The sequence below is a fragment of the Neomonachus schauinslandi genome, chromosome 14 (assembly GCF_002201575.2).
Source record: "Neomonachus schauinslandi chromosome 14, ASM220157v2, whole genome shotgun sequence".
Taxonomy (NCBI): domain Eukaryota; kingdom Metazoa; phylum Chordata; class Mammalia; order Carnivora; family Phocidae; genus Neomonachus; species Neomonachus schauinslandi.
In genome coordinates, this window is record NC_058416.1 from 50,043,494 (window position 1) to 50,065,524 (window position 22,031).

The 22,031-nt window shown below is 43.4% G+C and overlaps 1 protein-coding gene across 1 annotated transcript in view; it reads right to left on the minus strand.

The window, feature by feature from the left end:
* COLEC12 (collectin subfamily member 12) overlaps nucleotides 1-22,031 on the minus strand; it is a 188,057-nt gene that overhangs the window by 148,073 nt on the left and 17,953 nt on the right. The window lies entirely within an intron of this gene.

The window sequence follows — 22,031 nt, forward strand, 5'->3', positions numbered from 1 at the left end:
ATTTTATTTATTTATTTGACAGAGAGAGACACAGCAAGAGAGGGAACACAAGCAGCGGGAGTGGGAGAGGAGAGGGAGAAGCAGGCTTCCCGCTGAGCGGGGAGCCCGATGCGGGGCTCGATCCCAGGACCCTGGGATCAGGACCTGAGCCGAAGGCAGATGCTTAACGACTGAGCCACCCAGGCGCCCCCAGCAGAATGACTTCTAAGTTACCAATGATCTGTTCTCCACATCACTGGAGCCTTCCCACACCTTTCAGCTCAAGAAGGTCATGGACCCACTTTGGGTTAAATGCTCTCACAGCTTACTGGAAACCCACTGATGGCTGATGCAGTGTTTCGAGAATAAACTATGTAATCTTCAAGATTTCCAAAAGGCACATTTTCTCCTCCAAAGAGTAGATTCTGACCAAACTGTGGGCTGTGGGCAGTGGTAACCCCTTGGCTGCTCACCTTTTTGATTCTGGAGAGATCCCACATGAGGATGAAAGGTTGGTGGGAAGGCAAGATCAGCTTTCCAGCAGGAAAGTAAAATAAAATACAGGTGGTAGGTAAGCAATGCAGATATGGCCACACAATACACAATTCTGAGACTGCAGCTCCCTCTCTCTCTGCTCAAGTGGTCAGCCCTGCTGCTTGAAGATGAGCCTGGGAGCACCTTCCAGTTCTTAAAAGTTTCCCTGCTTTTTGGCAGCATTTTACATTGGCATTTTGTTCGGTAGGTGCTTTCTCAAGTCCCTGGGAGTTTTTCTTTGGCAAGGATCAGGATAGCTAGGTGACTGCTCTCTCTCTTAATGAGCCTTAATTAGATTATGTTTAACAGCATGGACTGCACAGGGAGGCATGCTGATGTGCAGACAAGGAGGGGCTTACCCTGTAAATTAATAGGCCTGACTGGGATTATGGAAGCTAGCTGTGTAAATGCAAATGGAGCCCCCTAAGCCAACAGTCCTTGGCCTGCTGACACAGCTGCACCAGAGTACCCAGTCACTGGAGCGCCAAAGGATATTCAGTTACAGTGAAGAAATCATAACAAAGACAGGAAACAGATCAGCACACTCTGGATTTAACACCCTCCCTGGGGAACTCGGCTGATTTCTAGGCTGCAGATGTTTTTAACTCTGCCTTGAAGAATGTCCATGTCACATGCTCAAGCTGATGGAGTTTAGTACAGTAGTCAAGCAAAGCTTACATATTCAGAAAGGGGACCAAAATTATGTTGATTAGAATTCCTCATCTCTGAAACAGAGGTTGGGCAACTGTTAAAATCCGTAAACTCCTTGGGTGGATTTGCTGAGCTGTCAGGAAATGATGCCCACAAAACCCAGTGTTTACATAAAATGAGGTGTAAATGAAGCCAACTAGACTCTTCCATGGAGATCCTGCTGGTCCCGATGGTTGTGGCTGGTTGTGGCGTTTCTCAGCTGCTTCGTCCTTGTTATTCTCAGCACTCCCTACCAAGTGGAGTAGAATGAAAACAAGCCTTTTTCATTCAGCATTTCTCAACATCACTGCCAACAAAAACGGAATCCTTGACTGTTTAGAGCTTATGATTAAGGGAATGGCATATCTTACAGGCAGGATATAGGTCATTTTTCATAAGTTACAGTAAGTTTGCAGAATTGGAAATTTATCTTTTTAAATTCTTCCGACTGAGTTACATAAATATGTCTAAGGCTGCATAAAGATGTGGTTTGCCAGAGGTACTGCATTTTCTTTGTGGCAAAAGGACCAGCCATACTGTGCCAGGAAAGAGTTCACGCAAGAGAAGGACTATGGATGTTAGATAAACCTCAAGCCCAAGAGTTGGAAAAAGAGAAAAATGTTCAGCACACTTGTGATTTTTTTTTTTTGTCTCATTTGCAGTTATTTTACTCTTCTAAGTTTCCTTATCTATAAAATGAGTAATTTTTAAGAATGCTCTCAGAGGACCCTGTCAAGACCAAACACTCGATCAGTAATTTCCTAACTTAGCCTTGAAACATCCTGCTGAGGACATATTTTTGTTTCTCATGTTAAAAAAGCAATGATCATTTTAACTGCTACTGAATTGAGTTTCGTGTTTGAACAGACACAGATTTCTGGCAATTTAGAGCAATTCTCCTTTCTCCACCTGAGCTTGCAGACTTATTCCAACAACTGAGAAGAAGTGGGTTGGGGGGGTGGGGGGGCAAGAGAGGGGAGAGGTTGCCGAAAGTATCTGGGCTGGCCCTGTCTGCAGCCACAGGCCTCAGCAGATGGCTATTCCTGATGGCACAGACTGACATTCCGAAGGCAAGCCTTCACTTCTACGAATGGGAGGCCATTCAGGACGGAGGGGTTGATAGTGACTTATGGGGTGGCCAGGACCCCTGTTGGACAGTTCCACCTGTTGAAAAGCCCCTCCTTATTTTGGACTTCTCTCATCTATGTTCCTGTCTGAAGAATTAATGAGCACAGATTCTCTCCCTAGATGATCACTCCCTAAGACTTCTCTTTTCTCAAAGAAGCCATTCCTCCCAATTTCCTTTCTGTTCCGCCATGGCACCTGGGAGTTCTCACTTCCAACAGAGGGAACTTGGAAAGTACTTACGTGCTATCTAAATAACTGGTAGATAGAGTTGAATCACCCAGATTCTAATGAGGAGCTTGGATGGATTAGGGACTTAGGTGTGGGCAGAGAAATTCTTAAGATGTGAAGGATGCCAACCAAAGTGATTCTGCCCTGTCAATTTGCTCTAAGTCTGGAAGGTCATTTGTTGCATGTTATTCTTTGGAGTTACACAGGGCCCTATCACCAAGGTCTCCTTTTGGATGAATGACCACCTGGAAAAGTGAGCATGCACAGTGCCTGGTACATATGTGTGGGATGAATTTATAAATGAAATCATAAATCAGACAGCTTTTCTCACTGGGAGAGCCTGAAGGGATGAAGGGGCTGCATGCCTGAAAGAGACAGGCCAGCACGCGGTATGTGAAACTTGAGTTAGATAAGAGGGGCAGTTGCGATAGTTCTGTCCCCTTAAAACTCTGCTAAGGCCAGGTCCATGTCAGGAGATCTAAAACCAGCTTCCTCTGCACACCTAGGGCAGCAAGTATTGCCTGTGTGCTAGAACACCTTTGTTTATTCTTTTCTCCACCTTCCAGAAGCTTCATGGAAGTGGAGCCAGGGCCAGGATACAATTTCCTGACTCTCCCATGCCTCTCAGCTATGAGGTAAGAGAGTACAGGAGAGAAAATGGATGCTGAGGAGCTTCTTAAAGGGGGATCATTGCTCATAAAGTTGGCCCTAAAATCAACCAGGAAATCTAACAAAACTCATGTGTTCAACATACAAATTATTTTATTGGATCATTCTCTCTCTCTTAATTATCCTGTTTTTCAGTAAACCAGTAAACCATAATGACCTCCCAGTACTTCCCAGGGGGACTGCCCTGAGGTTCTTCCTTTAAAGTGGACAAGTGATGAGTGATGATTGATTAACCCGCCAAACCTTCACTTAAGAACTCATCAACAGAAAGAAGAAAATAGACTCAGCTATTCTGATTTGGCAGTGAGCTCAAGGAAACATCAGCAAAACAGTTAAGAATATTTTTGACAAGAGACATCATTTACACACACGTGGAATCCCCCTCCTGTCATCTAAGAATAAAATCCTGACTGGCTCCCACCTATTTTTATTCTTCTTTTTCCATGGTCGCTTGGGATGGGCCACAGGAGAGATCAGGATTCTTCACTTACTATATGACCTAAGGTTTTATGGACTTTGTCTCACCTTTTGAATCCATTCCCCCAACACTGCCCCAAGTTTCATTTTACGCATCAGCGAAAGCCTCAGCCAAAGGGGAAGAAGTTTTCTTCCCACTGGAGTAGAATTCAGGAATTTATCTGTCTTAAGGTCTGGAGTCAAGCTAAATTATGTTACCTGGGGATGTTGCCAAAATATAGGTCTGTTCTCTGTTTTGAATCATGAAACCACCAGTGGTAATCTTATGTCCAGATATTTGAGATTAAAAACACCAGTACATCATGTGTGTTTTACAGAAAAGGGTTGCCAAGTATGTTATGTCTTCAACATAGCTTTCCTGGTAATCTGAAAACTGACCTTCAACAAAAAAAGGCAGTTGAGAAGCACCAGGCCAACTCTGTTTATCATGAAGCGGTATCCACACACATTTAGTTGAAAGACCAACCTCCCCCAACATTTCCCCAATAGTCTGCCACAGATATATACACCGTCCTCTCTCCTTTCTTGGCCTGCAGTGTCCACCGGTCCCTCTCCTGAGTTCTACAACAGAGAGGGCCAGCACATTCCTGAGAGAGTCAGTAAAGGAGTTGTATTCAATTATCACAGGACTTTGTTTTAATGTCTTTATGGTCATGTTTCTATTTGTGAAGGCTTTTTCTTATTTTGTTGGTTAGGTGATGAATTAATTTTGAGGGAAGGTTGGTTGGTCAGGGCCCTTCTGCTGAAAGCTGACTCACTATTCTTAGTCAAGGGGCAAATGGATTCCTGGTATTTCTTCAGTGATTAAAAAAAAAGAAAAAAACTAACTTGGTAATAATCTGAATCTACCCAAAGGATATTTAAATTTTTTTTTTAAAGAATTTATTTATTCATTTGACAGAGAGAGAGACAGCGAGAGAGGGAACACAAGCGGGGGAGTGGGAGAGGGAGTAGCAGGCTTCCCGCCGAGCAGGGAGCCCGAAGACGTGGGGCTCGACCCCAGGACCCTGGGACCATGACCCGAGCCGAAGGCAGTCTCTTAACCAACTGAGCCACCCAGGCGCCCCAAAGGACATTTAAATTTTGTTCTTTCCCAGTAGTTCAAAAAAACAAAGCCTTAAAAATAGTATATAACAGCACCGCCCAATAGAAATATAATAAAAGCCACACATGTCATTTAAAATTTTCTAGTAGCCACATTTAAAAAAAAATAAAAAGAAACAGGTATAGTTATTTTTAACACTATATTTTATTCAATCCAATAGATCCCAAAACTATGATTTTAAAATGTAATTAATATAAAAATTGTATTTTACATTCTTTTGTTCATATTAAGTGTTTCAAATCTGGTGGGTTTTAGACTCACAGCATATCTCAATTTGAAGTAGCCACATTTTCGAGGGCTCAGTAGCCACGCACAGCTCCTGGCTACCACCCTGGCAAGCTCCTATATAGCACCGTCCTGCACTTCACCAACTTAGGGAAAGGAGAACAGGAACGTTAACTAGGTCTCCTTCTCCACGTGGTGGGAAACTGAAGTATACTGTGATGTATAGATACTGAGATGTAAATAAAACACCATACCTAAAACCACTCTCAGGTAATTTCAGTTCTGTCCTCTTTAGTTAATATAAATCACCACTGTGCTATAGCAAATTAATTCAAGATTTTTTTTTCCTTCCCTTTTGGGGTAAAGGAAATAAGGATACTCAATAATGAAGGAGTGGTGTGGCCACTGTGGAATATAGTTTGGCAGTTCCTCAGAAGGTTAAACACAGAATTGCATAAATATGACTCAGCAACTGCGCTCCTAGGCACATATTCAAGAGTGGTGAAATATACATCCACACCAAAAACTTGCACACCCATGTTCATAGCATTATTCGTAACAGCCAAAAAGTAGAAACAAGCCAATGGTGTAGATCCATACACCAGAATATTATTTGGCAAGAAACAGGAAGGGAGTACTGACATGTGCCACAACGCAGATGGACCCCGAAGACATGATGCTTAGTGAAATAAGCCAGAGAGAAAAGACCACATATTGTTTGGTTCCATTTACATGAAACATCCAGGACAGGAAAATCCACAGAGTCAGAAAGTAGCTGAGGATTTAGAAGGGGTAGAGGGAGCTGGAGGAAAGCGGAGAGTGATGGCTAATAGGTAACAAGGTTTCTTTCTGGGATGATGAAAATATTCTAAAATTGACTGTGGTGATCATTGCACAACTGAATACTCTAAAAACTATCCAATTGTATACCTTAAATCAGTGAGTTGTATGATATGTGAATGATATCTCAGTAAAGCTGTTGTTAAAACAAAACAACGAAAGACGACTGCCACCTGATGTCTGAGGCCCCTGCACACCATACACATTTTATCAAGCGCTCGTACAAGGCTGCGCATGTGACCACACATAGATGGATCAGAGGTATCCTCCCAATACAAACAATGGTTGAAATGCTGAAGTATGTTTCTTTTATTTAAAGGCAGCAAAGTAGAGCAGTTCCAGGTTAATTTGTCCCTATCCAAAGTGCAGTAAGAGAAGCAAAGTGCAGTATCTCACACTGAAGACTTCCTGGGCAACAAGGAAGAGCCAGCTCTTTCCACAGGATGGGGGGGGGGCAGGTACGAGGGGGGAGTCTGAGGGTCCGGTGGCAGATTCTGCAGAAGCACAGGCTCGAGCTGCGAGGACGCTCACTCCTGCAATCCCGCTGTCCTCCTAGGCAGCTCAACCCGCGCTCACCACCTCCTCCTCCTCAGGCCGGGTTTCCCAAATGAGCTTCTGACCTTAGAGCCAGCGTTCAGCATCGCTGCTTCCGGAAAGCAATGTACTTACCCGTGGCAGAGTATTATCCTCATGGATTGTTCGCTTCATACTTCTCTCACCCTGTTTTGTTTGAGGCTTGGTTTGTTGGTGTTTCCAAGTTTCCAAGACCACACTGGCACACCCGTGATATAACAGCTGCTTAGTAAAAAGCGCTTATTATTTGTACCTGACTATACACTGTTGCATTTAAGACATCTGGCAATAACCCACGAAACCAAAAGATCTATTCAAATCAAGGAAGTCATAAACTACACACAAAGAAAAATAATGAGTTGCCTAATGCTTAAATGTCTCAATGCAATGAAAGATGGCGGCCTGGGTCCTAAGCAACCAAGTGCCTGGATTCCTCTGCTGTGCGGGGCAGGGACTGTGCTGCGCGGTCCCCTCCCTGGCTGACCTCTGAAGCTCAGTGCCAGATGCTATCAGGGACCGCAGTCAGAGTCAGCAGACATCTTGGAGTCACAGATTACAGCGTCTCTCTCACTTCATTCCCATCGTCACAGGTACATTATCAGCCTCTTCACCGGTGACAGCTACAGCTCCAAACCCTTCACTGCCCCTCTCTTCTTTCGCGTTAACACTGCGAGGTAACATCCCACCAGTCACTCCCAATACTCCTCAATACCCCTTTTGCTACACAGACTGCTCTGTTAAAAACTTTCAGAGATGGGTTATTTTTTTTTTTTTAAGATTTATTTATTTCAGAGAGAGAGAGAGAGAGAGAGCACGAGCGAGCAAAATCGGGAGGGGCAGAGGGAGAGGGAGGGAGAGATAATCTCAAGCCAACTCTGTGCTGAGCATGGAGCCCGACATGGGGCTCGATCCAGGACCCTGAAACCATGACCTGAGCTGAAATCAACAGTCGGATGCTTACTTACTATGCCACCTGGGCACCCCTTAGAGATGGGTTATTTTAACTGAATCAAGTCTAAATTCTTCCGCCTGGTTTTCAGCTCCCTAGCCTGGCTCCATACACACCCCCACCACACCCTAAGTGCAACCCCAGCTCTGGGCAGGAAGACTGTTCCCCTCTCTGGGTGCCTTTTCTCCCGTCTCCACATGTGCCCTGACCTAGCTCCTGCCACTCCCCACCCAGGGCCCCAGACGGCTGCAATGGTTTTCCCTTTGCTTTCCTGATTTCCTTTGGACTCACCTTCACCACAGAGAGCTACTGATATACTCACTTGCATTGTTTGCTATCATTACCTGTGAGTAACTTTTGCCTTCTTAACTTGCGTGTAACCTTCTGACCACAGGGACCAAGACTTATTCTGAATCCTCCAGGGCATTTAGCACATATTAGGAGCCTAAGCGACAGCGTTTAATGACTACCACTGGATACTGGATTCCAGAGGTGGGGCAGCACCTCGGCTTATGGGTGTATGTGTGTTTCCCTGCAGGGTACAGGCCCCAATCTATGTCCCCAACAAAGACAGGTATTTAATGCTCCTTGATTCTCTTGGGACATCTTCATTCTGTCTCTGCCTCGAGGCTCTCCCACTGACTGCCCAGGGACTTCCTCATGTTAATGCCCCTCCCCTGAAACCAATCATCCTTCTCTGCTCCTTTCTCTGATCACATGTTCCTCCCCCACCCCCTGCAGAATTAGTAACTTCTGAATCTGGATCCTCTATCTATCCTCTATTTCCTTGCAAATTTCTTTCAAACTACAGCATGACTGTATTGATTTTTTTCTCCTCCCCGTTAGACCATGAGGACCATAAATACTGACGCCATGTCTCAGCAGTACAATGCCAGACTCTAGCACAGGGGTAGGATATAAGAGGTATGTAACAGATATTCTAGGATTTTATCCCACGAGCTCACATGGAGGGCACAAGACTCATGCAAACTTCCTATTCCTAGTGAAAGTTAACTCTCTTCCCAGAACTTGGTTGAGGAGTCCTTCCCAGCATGCAGAGGGGGCACCAGCCCCAGGGCCCAGGGAAGCCAGCTCACCCTCAGGCTCTGCAGACCATTATTACTCTAGGGAGGTCCATCTAAAGGCAGCTTCTCCTCAGATTACATTCTCCCTCAAGCCCCTTTAAAGATGGCCCCCTGTCACCTGCTTTCTGGAAACAAAGGGGAGATTGGAACAGACTTCAAGAAAATTGTTAATTATGGAAAGTTTGTGTTTCACACTCTCTGAGTTCCTGTCCCACATCCTGACACCCTTCTTTCCCAATGCTAGGTGCCTTCAATCCAAAGCTCCTTGAGCCTTTCATATCTCTGAAAGATGAATCTCTTATAAACAACAGCTTCCAGGACTTCAGTGAGATTTTAGGAAGAAAGTGATCTGATTAAACAGTGCACCCTAAAGTGCAGGGGACTATTAGGAGCCTCCATCCTTTCTGAAACTTCCTGGTGAATTTGTACTTCACAAGAGGTCTGCAATCTTCATTAAGTTTAATAGAAATAAAGTAAATTCAGATGAAGCAAAAGGACCCTCCCTGGGTCTTTCTGAAGAAGCAAACAGACATCTGGTCCCACCTTAGAGATTTTCAGGTGCTTCAGGGCAGGTCCTTGCTTCACTCAGTCTTCCCCCTCTGACACTGACACTCTCTGACCTCTTCTTCCCCAATGTCGGCTCAAATTTGTCTTCTCCCTTCTCAGACTTAGCCACTGTTGTCTTTTACTTTTCCTGGCTCTGAGTCTGTGCTGTAACTGACTCTTTGATTTGGGGTCTGGGCCTCTGCCTTCCCTGAATTCAACTTTAGAAAATGTTCTTTGCCCATACAGAGGCAGCTCTGGGGAGAGGTCCACCAGCTCATGAGCTTCGGGAAGATTTAAGACAACACCTGAGTATGACGCACGTCCTAAGTATACAAAATATCTTACTCTCCCTTTCTCAAATATTTGTTGAGCTGAGGAACTGTCCTAGGTACAATAACGAACAAAACAGACACTCTCTCCGTCCTCATTGAACTTACACCATGGCTAAAAATATATATGTATTTAAAAAAGGAATTACAAGGATGCAAGGGTTTGCTCACTTCCTTCTGCCTGTAATCCCTGCCCTTCAGGACTAAACAAGATCACCAGATACCCCCAATGCCAAAGCCTGCAGCACACTCTGCTACCTCCAGGTCCCCTCACGCCTGCGTCTTCCCCCTCCTCGTCCTTCCTTTAGCACGATGGAACTTCAAATTCTTCAGCTCTCTCCAACTGTGGGTGTACCTAAATCCACCCAAGTGCTCAGCAAAGGGAAGAAAAGAAAACAACAACAGACTTTCAGTTTCCCAGAATCCATCTTTTCGAGGTATTTGTAATTAAAATGGAAATAAAAGTTCATACTCTTTTTTATTTTCTTCTTCCCTTCATTCTAAATGCTGACTTATTCCCAATTCTGAAAATGAAATTAACTATATACAAAGAGACAGAGAGGGAAGGAATTAATTTAATAATGCCCCAGCTGGGAAAAGGACTAGCTCACAAGCTTTTACAATATAAGCATTCCCACTTTATATAACCACAATCTCAGAGGAAGGAAAAAAGCCCCCAGAGTAGAGAAGACCACCACTTTGTGTGTGTGTGTGTGTGTGTGTATTCTAATACTTCTAATTCATTAACCTGAGAAGGTAAGAAAGTCACAGCTCTCAATGGGCCATCTTCTCAATAAGGAGCAAGGCCAAAGTGATTTTTTTCCTTTATTGATAACTAGTGGATTTATGTTTTCATGCAATGTGTCTTTCATTAACATGAGAAGAAAAATATCATAATATGATAAATATAAACAGATCACTGAATTGAGAGAAATTCCAAGTTTTGGGGGGATTATTAATGGAAATGTTATGCTTTTTATTAAATTTGCAGACATGTGTATTTGAATAATTACTCACTGATTTTATGAAGCTGGGAGGGACCAAAATATTCCATGACTGAACGTAGAAATCTAGAATAAAGTGAGCTCAAAACACGTAAGCCTAGAAAATGCTTCAATAGCTCTAAAGTTACATGAAAGGAACATATAACCAAATGGAAAACCAATAATCATGAGTTCACTAATGTTGTGAACAAAACCAATGAGAAGAAAGTTTTCCATCTGCCAATTTTTGCCAACTAACTTTTGTATCAGAGAACTGGGAAAATATATCTAAAGTGAGGGTACAAAGATATTTATTCTGAATTGAAGTAAAAGAAAAAGTAAAAAATAATACCATGTATTTAAAATCAAATGTAGGGGCAAAACAGAGCTTTGGATGACATTACAGATACAAACCCATAACACCGCATGGCCTAAAGAAGTCCTCAGAATCACCTACTCTAACCTCTTCATTTCACGGAAGAGCTTATTTGAGACCTAGAGAGTTTACATCATTTTGCAAAATTCACATAGTTAGTTAGTATGTATGAAAAAAAAAGACTACAATTCTGAAATTGTAAAGACCACATTCTTCCAATTCAGATCTTTTCAAATACCCAGTCATGCATGCACACACATGCATACACACAGGTAAGGGGGGTGTGCATATGGAAACAGGAGGAGGGAGAGGGAGGATGGGAGAGACAGAGAGCTCAAAGGAAGTACTGAACTCAGTAATTTTCAAAAAAAAAATCTAATTTTCTATCTTTGTCTTTCTCTTTTGATTAGTAATGAGCATGTGTGGAATATCTTCTAAGTGTCAGGCATTTTGCTAAGTACGTCACTTACATGAAATAACCCTCAGAATGTCCCTCTAACATAAGTAGTTTTGTCATCCTTCTTTCCATAAAAAGCAAATGAAGGCTTAGTGGTGTAAATTTACCAGTTTAAGGTCACTTGGGCTCCCTGAAATCCTTATTGGACAGTCTTCACTGTTTATAGGAGGTACATTTTGGTCTATCAAAAGTGCAACAAAGAGTGAAGGCTTCCAAACCAAATTATTTTGTTACACACTTTCTGAACTGCATTTTAAGTGGACATAGCTGCTGTTAATAAGCAGAGTGGATTCACATGGCAGCAGCTGAGAGAGAGCTGTGATCAATGGTGTGTACACCATATGGAGACAGCAATTACCTTCCAACCTTCTTTCATGGGCTTATATCAAACAGATTCCTACACCTCATCCTGAACCTTTTCTGTGGGGCAAAGGAAAGGGACTCTGTATATGCCTTCTTCTCTTGCACAGACGGGAAGCGGGGTGTATAAAGGAGAGTTCCCAACCTTATCCAGAAACCACTGAAGTTTTGCCAATACCGAACTTACAACAACACTGGAAACAGAAAGAAGAGGCGGCTCACATTCCATCTGGCATGTGGTGCCCTCTATTGTGCCTTTTGAAATTCTGCTGGTGGGTGGGGAAACAATTTGTAGGGTTGGCTGATATTTTTCTTTTATGCAAATGTGCCAATGTTGGAAAACTCTGTCTGCTTCTCATTAAATTTGAAATTCCCAAAGGCAAACCTATGTCTCCCTTCTTTACTGTGCATGATGCCCAACACATTACGGATAGTTAATAAATGTCACATCATTTTCATATTGCATTGACTAAGAATGACATTTTCCCATGAATCTTGCTTGCTTCAATATCTCAGCAAATCTCACAAAGTGCATATACTTTGTAAGAAAAGAGTACTGTGTAAGGCCCATCTTCCTTGCCTAAATCTCTTCCCCAAACTCTCATTAACGCTTCAGTCACCTTTTCTCTGGGCCAAGGGACAACACCCCCCTCCACCCCCCACCCCCATTTCCCCTGTTTTACTCTTTTCTCATTCCCACTTGCAGAATTTATGCATGAATCTCTGACACCCAGTTCGTATCACTTCCATCACAAAATGGCAGCTCTCTAGTCTACCTTCACTTTATGAGTCTTTTGGGGGACCCTTTGAGGAGGCTTATGAACTAGGCCATTACTAGTACACAGATTTTTTAAAAGCATTTTTTGTTTCCATAAGGATTATGATACCTCTTATTTTCTGAGAAATTGAAAAAATGGATTATAAATGTTGATGAGGATTAATAATTGGGGAAAGGACCTTGTTTTATTCATCTTTGTACCGCAATTCATAGCACATGGAGGGCAGTCAGTGAATATTAGTCAGAATGAGAAGTATTCCCAACTCCCCTCAATTATTTCAAAAATAATTCAACAGTAAGACTTCTATGTAAAATGTGAGGTAGAGCCATCACTACATATGGCCCCAGCAAAGCACTAAAAAGGAGCTCTTGTGAGGATTTTCTCTTACAAGTACAAAATGAAATAAAGTCCAAAGGGGAAGAGTACGCTTATCTCTCACTTACACTGCTTTGAATGCCTGAGCTCAGGTTGAAGACTCAATCGAAAATGCCAACAATAACTTTATGTATGCATCTTCCTGCTTCACAGAACAAGAGAATGTGACAGAAAGGTTATTTCAAATATCAGAGAACAGAGGCATCTTTAGGCACTTGGAGTAAGAATGTAGTCTAAATTTCTGCCAGAACTTTTGCAGACTTCTAGTTCCACTCTCCTGTTTTCCTGACAAGTCTTTAGTCCTTCATCTTCTTAGTGTGTGAAAGAAATTGATCTGTGCATGGAAATATTTATACCAATAAAAAAAAAAACTATCCTAGCATATGAAAAGAGAAGCTTGTTTCAATCAGGGCCAAATGTCAGCTTTCAAAAACTTATAAAAAGGATAAAAATGAAAAACATCGGAAGAAGCACAAAGTGTTTATAGTTATGACTCAGAACGGGACACCAATTTCACAATGTTTCCTGTGGCAAGAGTTGTATTCACTGAGAATACAATATGAGAATTGTATTCTTCAGAGTTCAGCACCTTGTAGCTCCATTTATAACAAAATTACTTAAAAGTAAACTGGTAATTACTCTGTGAATAAACTGAATTTTTTCATGTGTTATATAAAACACGATAATTTTGCAAGTGGAACAAGTATAAGTAATAACGGATCAGATTATAATTAAATTATATTATTTAATAATAATCATTGTCTAAATCAACATTAAATTATAAATGTAACCATACCATATATATTTATAATATGATATTAGATATTATGGATATTAAGTTACAAATAATAATAGTGGTCAGAGTACTTACTTCCTCACTATACATTCTACCCCAAATGATTCTCCCAAGCCAACCAGAACCAGCCTATTCCTTTGTCCACAACAGATTTAGGAAAAGACTGTGACTCAACGTTGGCCAATGACATGTGACAGAGAGTCTAATAAAGGCCTGGCATAGTTTCCTTGCTTCGAAAAAGACACTGAAACAAAAGACTCTTAACCCACGTGGAAATGCTACAGCACCTTGTGACCATCCCTGTCACTTCCCACAATACATACTTTTACGTGGTTCTCTTCACGTGCGTGCAAGGCACTGCTCTCCGTACTAACTCATTTAGTTCTCATGACTCCCCTACAGGTAGATACTCGAATTACTTCTATCTTTTGATGAGGACAATGAGGCCCTGAGAGGTCAAGCTGCCCAAGGCTCTCTCTCCACTAAGTGGCAAAGCTGGAAATTAAACCCAGAGGACATTCTCTCAGCCATGAGGATGCTAAGGCACTGGCTCCATGAAAGCTGCTCTTAGCGCCCCCCACAGTGTGTGTTACTTTCCTCAAAATACATTCTTTGCTGGTGGCCACCAAGTCTTTTATTAATTTTTAAAAAGGCCTGCAAGAAAATCAACTCCTTTGATACTCCCTAAGCAAAGTTATGGCATGGGTGCATAGGAGTGAGGGCAGTGAGGTTTTGATGGAGGGAGGACAGAAAGTGGGAAGGATCAGAGAGCATGAGGCCTATCAGGCCTCACAAAGGGAGAGCTGAGGCAATGGGATGCTGGTGCCTGGGGAAGGGGACAGGGAGGAGAGGGGAGGGGAGGGGAGGGAAGGGAGAGGGCTGAGAGTTGTCAACAGTTTAATGGCAGCCACGGTTCAGTGCAGACCTGCTATATACCTGGCCCCTCTTATATATTACCTATAAATTTTATAATTCATATGCCCTGCAAGGAAAGTTTGCTTGCTATTCCCATTTCACAGATGAGCAAAGTGATGTTTAGAGAGTCTGAATGATTTGCTGGTCAGGGGCAAAGCCAGCACGTGAACCAGACTGTCAGAATCTAAAGACCAGCCAGCGTCCTGAAGAGCAAGGGCACCAGCAGGGACCATGAGGGACGAGAAGAGCCACTCTAGTTCACAACTGTGCTGAGGACTGTGTCTTCCCTCAAAACCCATGACTCTCAGACATCGTTCCCTTTCCCAGGGGGCCTCCAAATGAACAACTCAAGCCTTTCAAGGAAAGTTTCGGAGTTTGTCTGTTTTAAGTTACTAGGAGTTGCTACCAAAAGGAATCACTCTTTCCCACCCTACCCCTAACAACCAAGCACTGGAAACAGTCTAATGCCTTCATGCTGTCTGAACAGAAAAATGGCTGAGTAGATTTTTTTCCCCTTAGTTTTTCTAAAAATAAAAACAAACCACATTCAGCTTCAACCCAATTGTAGGAAAAACAAATTATTCTCCCTCCCCACACTCTTACCAGGATTGAGAAGTGAATACAAACCAGGAAAGGGTGGGGAGGAAGTCTACTTAAAATGGTTGAAAAATACCAGGCTCAAGTATTCAATCTATACATACTATGAATTATGAAACATAAGCCCATGTATAAACAGCTGCTGACTGAATCCACATACATCGACAGTCGTTTGTTTTCCCATCAAAATCTTGAGATGCGCTGAGAATGGCTGACTCTGTACGATTCTCAGCCATAGATGGAGTGGAAAGATCGGTGGGGGCTGAAGTCAGGTTGAACTCAAATGTTGGCCATACCACTCAGCCCATGGGCTTCAATCCTCACTTGCAAACTGCAGGTAATTCACACCTCAAAGCACTTCTGAGAAAATTAAATGAACTAATGAGTGGAAAACTGCCTAGCACGTAGTAGATAACTGAGAAATGATTCTTAATGGTTTCTTTTACGTGAAAATGGTTTTTAAAAAACAGAATCACATGGGAACACCATGTGGAACAATTTCTTTTTACTGGTGAGCAAGAAAAACTAGGCAGGGAGGACCTGGCCTAACCAATGAGTTCTTGATGGGAGCAGAAGTGAAAACCTGGACAAACACTGTTGACAAGAGAGGTTGTGAATATTATTTCCAATGATAAAAATTAGGAAATCTGCTTTGGTTATTTAAAAGAAAGTGACGGCCACCAAACTCCCTTTCTCAGGTCTTACGAACCCCACCTGCCTGACTGGAAGCAGAGGGTAGAGGGGCCGTGGGAGCACTACAAGTCCCCCTTCATGGTGATTCTTTAAAAATATATTTATTTATTTATTTATTTGACAGACAGAGAGAGAGCACAAGCAGGGGGAGTTGCAGAGGGAGAAGCAGGCTTCCCGCCGCACAGGGAGCCTGATGCGGGACTCGATCCCAGGACCCTGGGATCAGGACCTGAGCTGAAGGCAGATGCTTAACCGACTGAGCACCCAGGCTCCCCCGCCTTCAAGGTGATTCTGCCTGAGAATCTCTTTTGTGTCTACTTCTCCACAAGCCTTTAACACCAAATTCTTATAAAATCAGAAATACCAACTTCATTAGGACTTACAAAACCACATAAATAAAACCCTGCCAGTAAGTGATGCGAATGGCTTGAACATTTCCAAGAAATCCCACAGGGATACTCAGACTCCTGTTTCCTGCCCTAACTTGTCTCTCTGCCCAGGGTCAGTCCTTTGCCTGATCCTATACCATTTCCATTCAGAGATGCTTGGAAAAAGTGCTGCTGAAAGGCCAGCCCCATGCTGAGCTTATTTAATCATTCCCCCAGGAAATGATGGAAATTCCTGGCATTCTTATCAGGGAAAGGGGTGAGCTCAGCTGGTGTCAGTCTTGACAGGCACCGGTGAGAGGGATGTGGGGATCCCTCCTTTGCTGTTGGAGGTGGATGACGTCAAAGCAGGGCCTTCTCCAAACCCAAACATGAAGCCAGGCTTCTAGAAGAATCACAGGCTGCTGCCACATGTCCAGCACCATCCAGATATTCTTGCTAATTTGAAATTATCATTCAAGGGAAAAATGGGAAAAGAAAAGCACGGTGTGTTTGAAACTGTGGGTACAGAGAGGCCTGTGAAGTCGCAGGTGAAAAAAACCATTCCAGGGCACACTTCGGTGAACACACTTAGGAAAAGGCATGTGATACCCCTTTTGGGACTGTAACCCCTAAATAATTTTTCTCTGAGTAGTTCTCTCAGAATTTTCTCTCTTAGTTTTTACAAAAGCCTTGAGTTCTACCTCACAGAGAATGCTTCCTTTAACTTTTTGTTAATGTTTCCCAGTTTGCAATTTTTCAGATCTTTTTCTCTCGTCGCTATTAACACTCACCATAGCTGAGCCCCAAGGAAGCAATTTTGTCATAGTTTTGTCAAATACAAACAACGGACATTTCCAGATGCTCCCAGTTGGTCACCTGCAACCCTTAATTCTACCCCTGGTTTTCACAGGCGGAGCCACGAAGCTCTTGCTCCTCCACCATTCCAGCTTTGGGCACCCTATTATTATACCAGATCAGATTCTGAAGATAACTCAAGACAACCCAACGCAACCAAGGAAACAGAGTTGGTCCTGGCGCCCTTCTGCTCCAGCACAGAAAGGAGGCAAAGCAGGCTCTAGAGGGAGGGCCCAAGACATCCGGCATGGTACTCACCATTAGACACCCACACCACCCACCAGGGTGCTGGGGCTCACAGCTGCTGTCCCTAGGTCTTCTCGCCTCTCCTAGTTTTTAGCAGGAAAGCAAGAGGTATGACAGAACAAGAATTGATGAGGCTGCTGGAAATCAGAAGGTTCCAGGGGCCTACTAAATAAACCCTAGGCTCCATGTTCAAGCAGCAGGACCAGAAGGCCCAAGAAGGAACCCAGTGTTAGAATAATGATCAGCATTTATGGGATGCTCATAGTGTGCAAGGCACTGTGCTAACGAACCCAGCATCCCATTTAATTCCACAACAACTTCATGGAACTGGCTGACCCAACCTTACGAGTGAGGAAGTAGGCTTTGCAATAATGCACCTGAGGTCACACAGTTGGGGAGCTTGGGAACTCGGATCCAAACTCATACACCTGGTTCTAGTGCCCAAACACCTAACCACTGCCCCCCACTGCCTTCAGGAAAGATAAAAAGCAGCCAACAAACAGGAAAGATAACCACCTGGCCTGCTGTCCTCATGGAGTTGTTGTGAAGGAAAAATATGTCTGTCCTTTGGAAAGATAAATGTGATACACAAATGTGAGCTGGATTTGCTAATGATCATTTCTACACATGTTCTGGAACTCACTCCTCTTCCCACACTTCTCCCCTTCTCCTGTGGAATTCTGATGCACTTATCCCTTGGAACGGAAATGACATTCTTCATTGCTTCTACTCTATATCATTTTAATGAAGAAAACAAAATTTATAAATTTATATTTACCCCTTAAAGTGTGAATTAATTCTCCTTCCTTTTCTGCTAACTATAATAATAAAGGATACTAGAGCCATATGTGATAGTTTTAAAGAAAAGGGTAACTGAGAAATATGTAGAAAAATACTACCGTAGTATATATTGTATTTCATCTCTAGAAAGTACAAATTAATATACAGGTGCCTCGTGTTCCAGAGAATGAACTCTGCCAAATTGTAACTATAGTTACATCCCAAATTAATTAGCTCTGCATACTGAGACCAAGAAATGCTGGCCCTGAGAGCCTGATTAAAGCTTGAATATGCTTCCTTCATTAACCTTTCAAAGCTTCCCGTCACTGAAGCTTCTGTCAGAGAAGCAGGTAAGTGGCAAACCCATCAGATTTAAGTCTGTCTCTCCCCCGGACAACTGTCCGGAATTCTGGGAAAGGGGCTAACAAGCATGACATATAAATAGACTTAACAAAAACAGAAGACCTGCTTGAGACCAAAATGCAATAATGAATCCCCAAATAAACAAGGGATGGCTGTCCTAAAATAACGCCACACTCAATTCCTAGAGAAGATCACCCATTTTGCTCTTTACTCTAATTTCGTACCGAATTTGAAAAAGTACAGTATTCTTATGTAAACAGTCCTGACTTCACATAGCAAATGCTTCTGAATAACTATCTACAAATACCTTTGGAAACAAGCCACCAGGTAACAATTTGCTAGAACAGTACGTGGCCCCTTTGCCCTGTGAATAATGAACCCCTGGTTTACCTATAATCTAAATTCAGTTATGGGGGGCGCCTGGGTGGCTCAGTCGGTTAAGCGTCTGCCTTTGGCTCAGGTCATGATCCCGGGGTCCTGGGATCAAGTCCCTGCTCAGCAGAGAGCCTGCTTCTCCCTCCCCTCTGCCTGCCTCTCTGCCTACTTGTGTTCTCTATCTTCAAAAAAATAAAATCTTAAAAAAAAACTTTAAAAAAATAAATTCAGTTACGCAAATCATAAACAAGACATACCTAAAATTAGACAATAACTAAACCCTGTACGTTACCGAGTCTACTTTTGCCGAAATAAAAGCCGACAATATTACCACATTGGAAAGTAAATCATACCTTCACATCTCTTCAGGAATGAGGTTTCAGACCTGTCATGCTTTGGTATTTGGCAGGGGCTGTACCAGAATGTCCAGAGAGTGATAACAGCCCCTCACCTCGGAAGTGCGGTAACAGCACCTTGGCTTCTAAAACACTATACCTTCAAAGCACTCGTCCGCCTGATATCTCTCTTAGTCTCATCACAGGCCTGTGAGGTAGACTTACCTCCCTTGGCAGGTGTCACTCTGCCCACTGGGCAGATGCAGCATCTGAGGCCCACGGAGTTTAAGTGCCTGGTTTCAAGTCACAAGAGTAAGTAGGGGCAGGTCCTACAGGGCTGTCGGGTCTTTGGATGCCTCCCACCCACGCCACCTTACATCACTTTGTCTCCCTTAATGGTTAAAGTTTAACCTTTACCCATACCTGAAGGAATGGGTTCTTGGGTTCTGCTGCATTCAGTGAGCAGCTCTGGCTACTTCTTAGGGACTGGAAACTCATTTATCTTCAATAAAACCAGATCCAGAGTCCTAGGGCTTGCAAAAATGATGAGGCTCCGTGGTGGAGCCAGCAGCCCACTTTAGGTTTCTAGAACTGCAGGGACCCTTCTAGGACATGGAAGTTGAGAAATCACCTCAACCCCATTGTTGGGACCCTTCCCCAAGACTACACTTGCCTGAAGGGTAGAAGACCCAGCATCCAACAACAGCTCCACCTAACTTGGTTGAGAAAGGACTTAATCTATCTGGGCCTCACCTTCCTTATCTATAAAACTAAAGGCTGATTTAAATAATCTCAAAGGCTCTTCCATCTCCAAAATTCTACTCTACCCCTATGCTGGATATCCATCACCTTGCCTAAAAACTGAATCCAAGAACTCTCAACACCGGGACACCTCTCGCATAGCCTTTTCCAAGATGTCCCACGTTGATTTCATCCCCATCGTCTACTCGTATTACCTGCTCTCACTCTCGCCCTGCCTCTCTGCTCATGCTCTCCAATATTGGTAAGTTGTTATCATGTGTCCTCTAAGTCATCGGTTTGTGATTTCCACACAAAATTCAACCACCACAAATGTAATCTTTCAGCAACTTATTATTTGTGTGTATTTTTCACCAAATCCCCACCCATGTAGCTAGTTACATGGTCATGAAATTTTAAATAAAATTTCTCTCAAGGTCACTGTTCTTAAAGAAACCTTTTCTCATGATTCTTCCTATTTCTACTAATGTCCGAATAAATATTTGAAATCTACTGATTTCCAAAATAGATAGGCATGTAAATGTTGATTTTGTCTTCTTTTGACAAGTTTGATTTTCCTCTTTATTTCTACCTTTTCTTTTTTATTTTACTTATTTATTAAGATTTTATTTATTTATTTGCTAGAGAGAGAGCGCAACAGCACAAGCAGGGGGAGCTGCAGGCAGAGAAGCAGGCGCCCCGCTGAGCAAGGAGCCCGATTGAGGACTCGATCCCAGGACCCTGGGATCATGATCCGAGCCAAAGGCAGACGCTTAACCGACGGAGCCACCCAGGCGTCCCTATTTCTACCTTTTCGTTTTGGTCTGTTCTGTCTTCCTTTCCTTTATAATTCCCGGGTTCATCTTTGCTCTTGCTACCACCTTCAGTGAGCCTACCCCAGCACAGCAGGACAACACAGGGCACCAATCCCGAAATATGTAATGTGCAGGTAAAGAACAGTGGTGTGCAGGAGGGGAGAAAGTACTGAGCATCTCTGCCAGCACATTCCCACTGTAAAGCCCTACTTTGTCACAGAAAGAAATGGAGAAGTGTGTATCCAGAAGGAAGGATGTTAAAGCAGTGAGGGAGCCAAGCAGCTGGGGACTGTTAACTTTAATCAAAGTCCAACCATGAGTTGTTTTGTTGTTGTTGTTGTTGTTGTTTGTTTTTTTAACAACAGGAAGTAAATTCATTCTCTTTTACATTCTCCCTCTCACACTCAAACACACACACACACACACACTCACTCACTCATTCTTTTCTCCTCTATCCCTCTTCTCTTCCTCTTGCCAAGGCACAGAAACAAGCTGGACAGAAAAGCCCCGGCTCCCCTGAGCTGTCTCCGGAACGCTGCAGTGGTCACTGGCAGTGCGAAACTGAACCGCGGGGCATGAGAAGCACGGTCAGAGAGAGACACGTACCGCGTGCAGCGGCTTCGGAGACAGACAACCGTCCCTCGGTTCCCTACGGCTGCCGTAACAGATTTCCACACACGTGGTGGCTTAAAACAACATAAATCTCTCCTCTCATGGTTTGAAGAGCCAGAAGTCTGAAATCAACTCCACTTGGCTGAAATCAAGATGTTGGCAGGGCTGAGCTCCCTCCAGAGGCTCTGACCAGAAAATCCATTTCCTTGCCTTTTTCAGCCTCTAGTGACCACCTGTATTCCTTGGCTCGTGTCCCCTTCCTCCACCTTCAGAGCACATCACTCCAGTCTGCTTCAACCAGCCCACCCCCTTCTCCTCTCGGTCATTTAATATCCCTCTCCCTCCCTCTTATGAGGACACTGATTGAGCTTAGAGCCCACCCAGATAGCCCAGGATCATCTCCCCATCTCAAGATCTTCAATTTAATCACATCTGCAAAGCACCTTTTGCCATATAAGGTAACATGCAAGTTCCAGGGATTAGGACATGGATCTCTCTGGGGGGCCACTATCCAGCTTACCACAGCGCACCTGTGTCTAGCTGGGTTCTTGGACAAAGTCTTCCTCTCACTCATCCACTATGTTATGGACATGAGACTTGAGAAAAGAGAGCAAAGATGTTTTCTAAATATCAAAATAGAGAAATCTTGTGTATTTTTGCTCCTGTCCTGTCACAGATTTACCTTTCCCATTATGTTTTGTCTATTAAACCATCTGGTTTGTATCCAGTGAACCCGAGTATCCCCTTACTTCCCGCACCAGGGCACAACTCCTGTTTCATTACCCTCGGCGTTATGAGAAGTCATCCACCTGTTACACAGAAACTCAATTTCCAACCAAAACTGGGCCTCAGAACC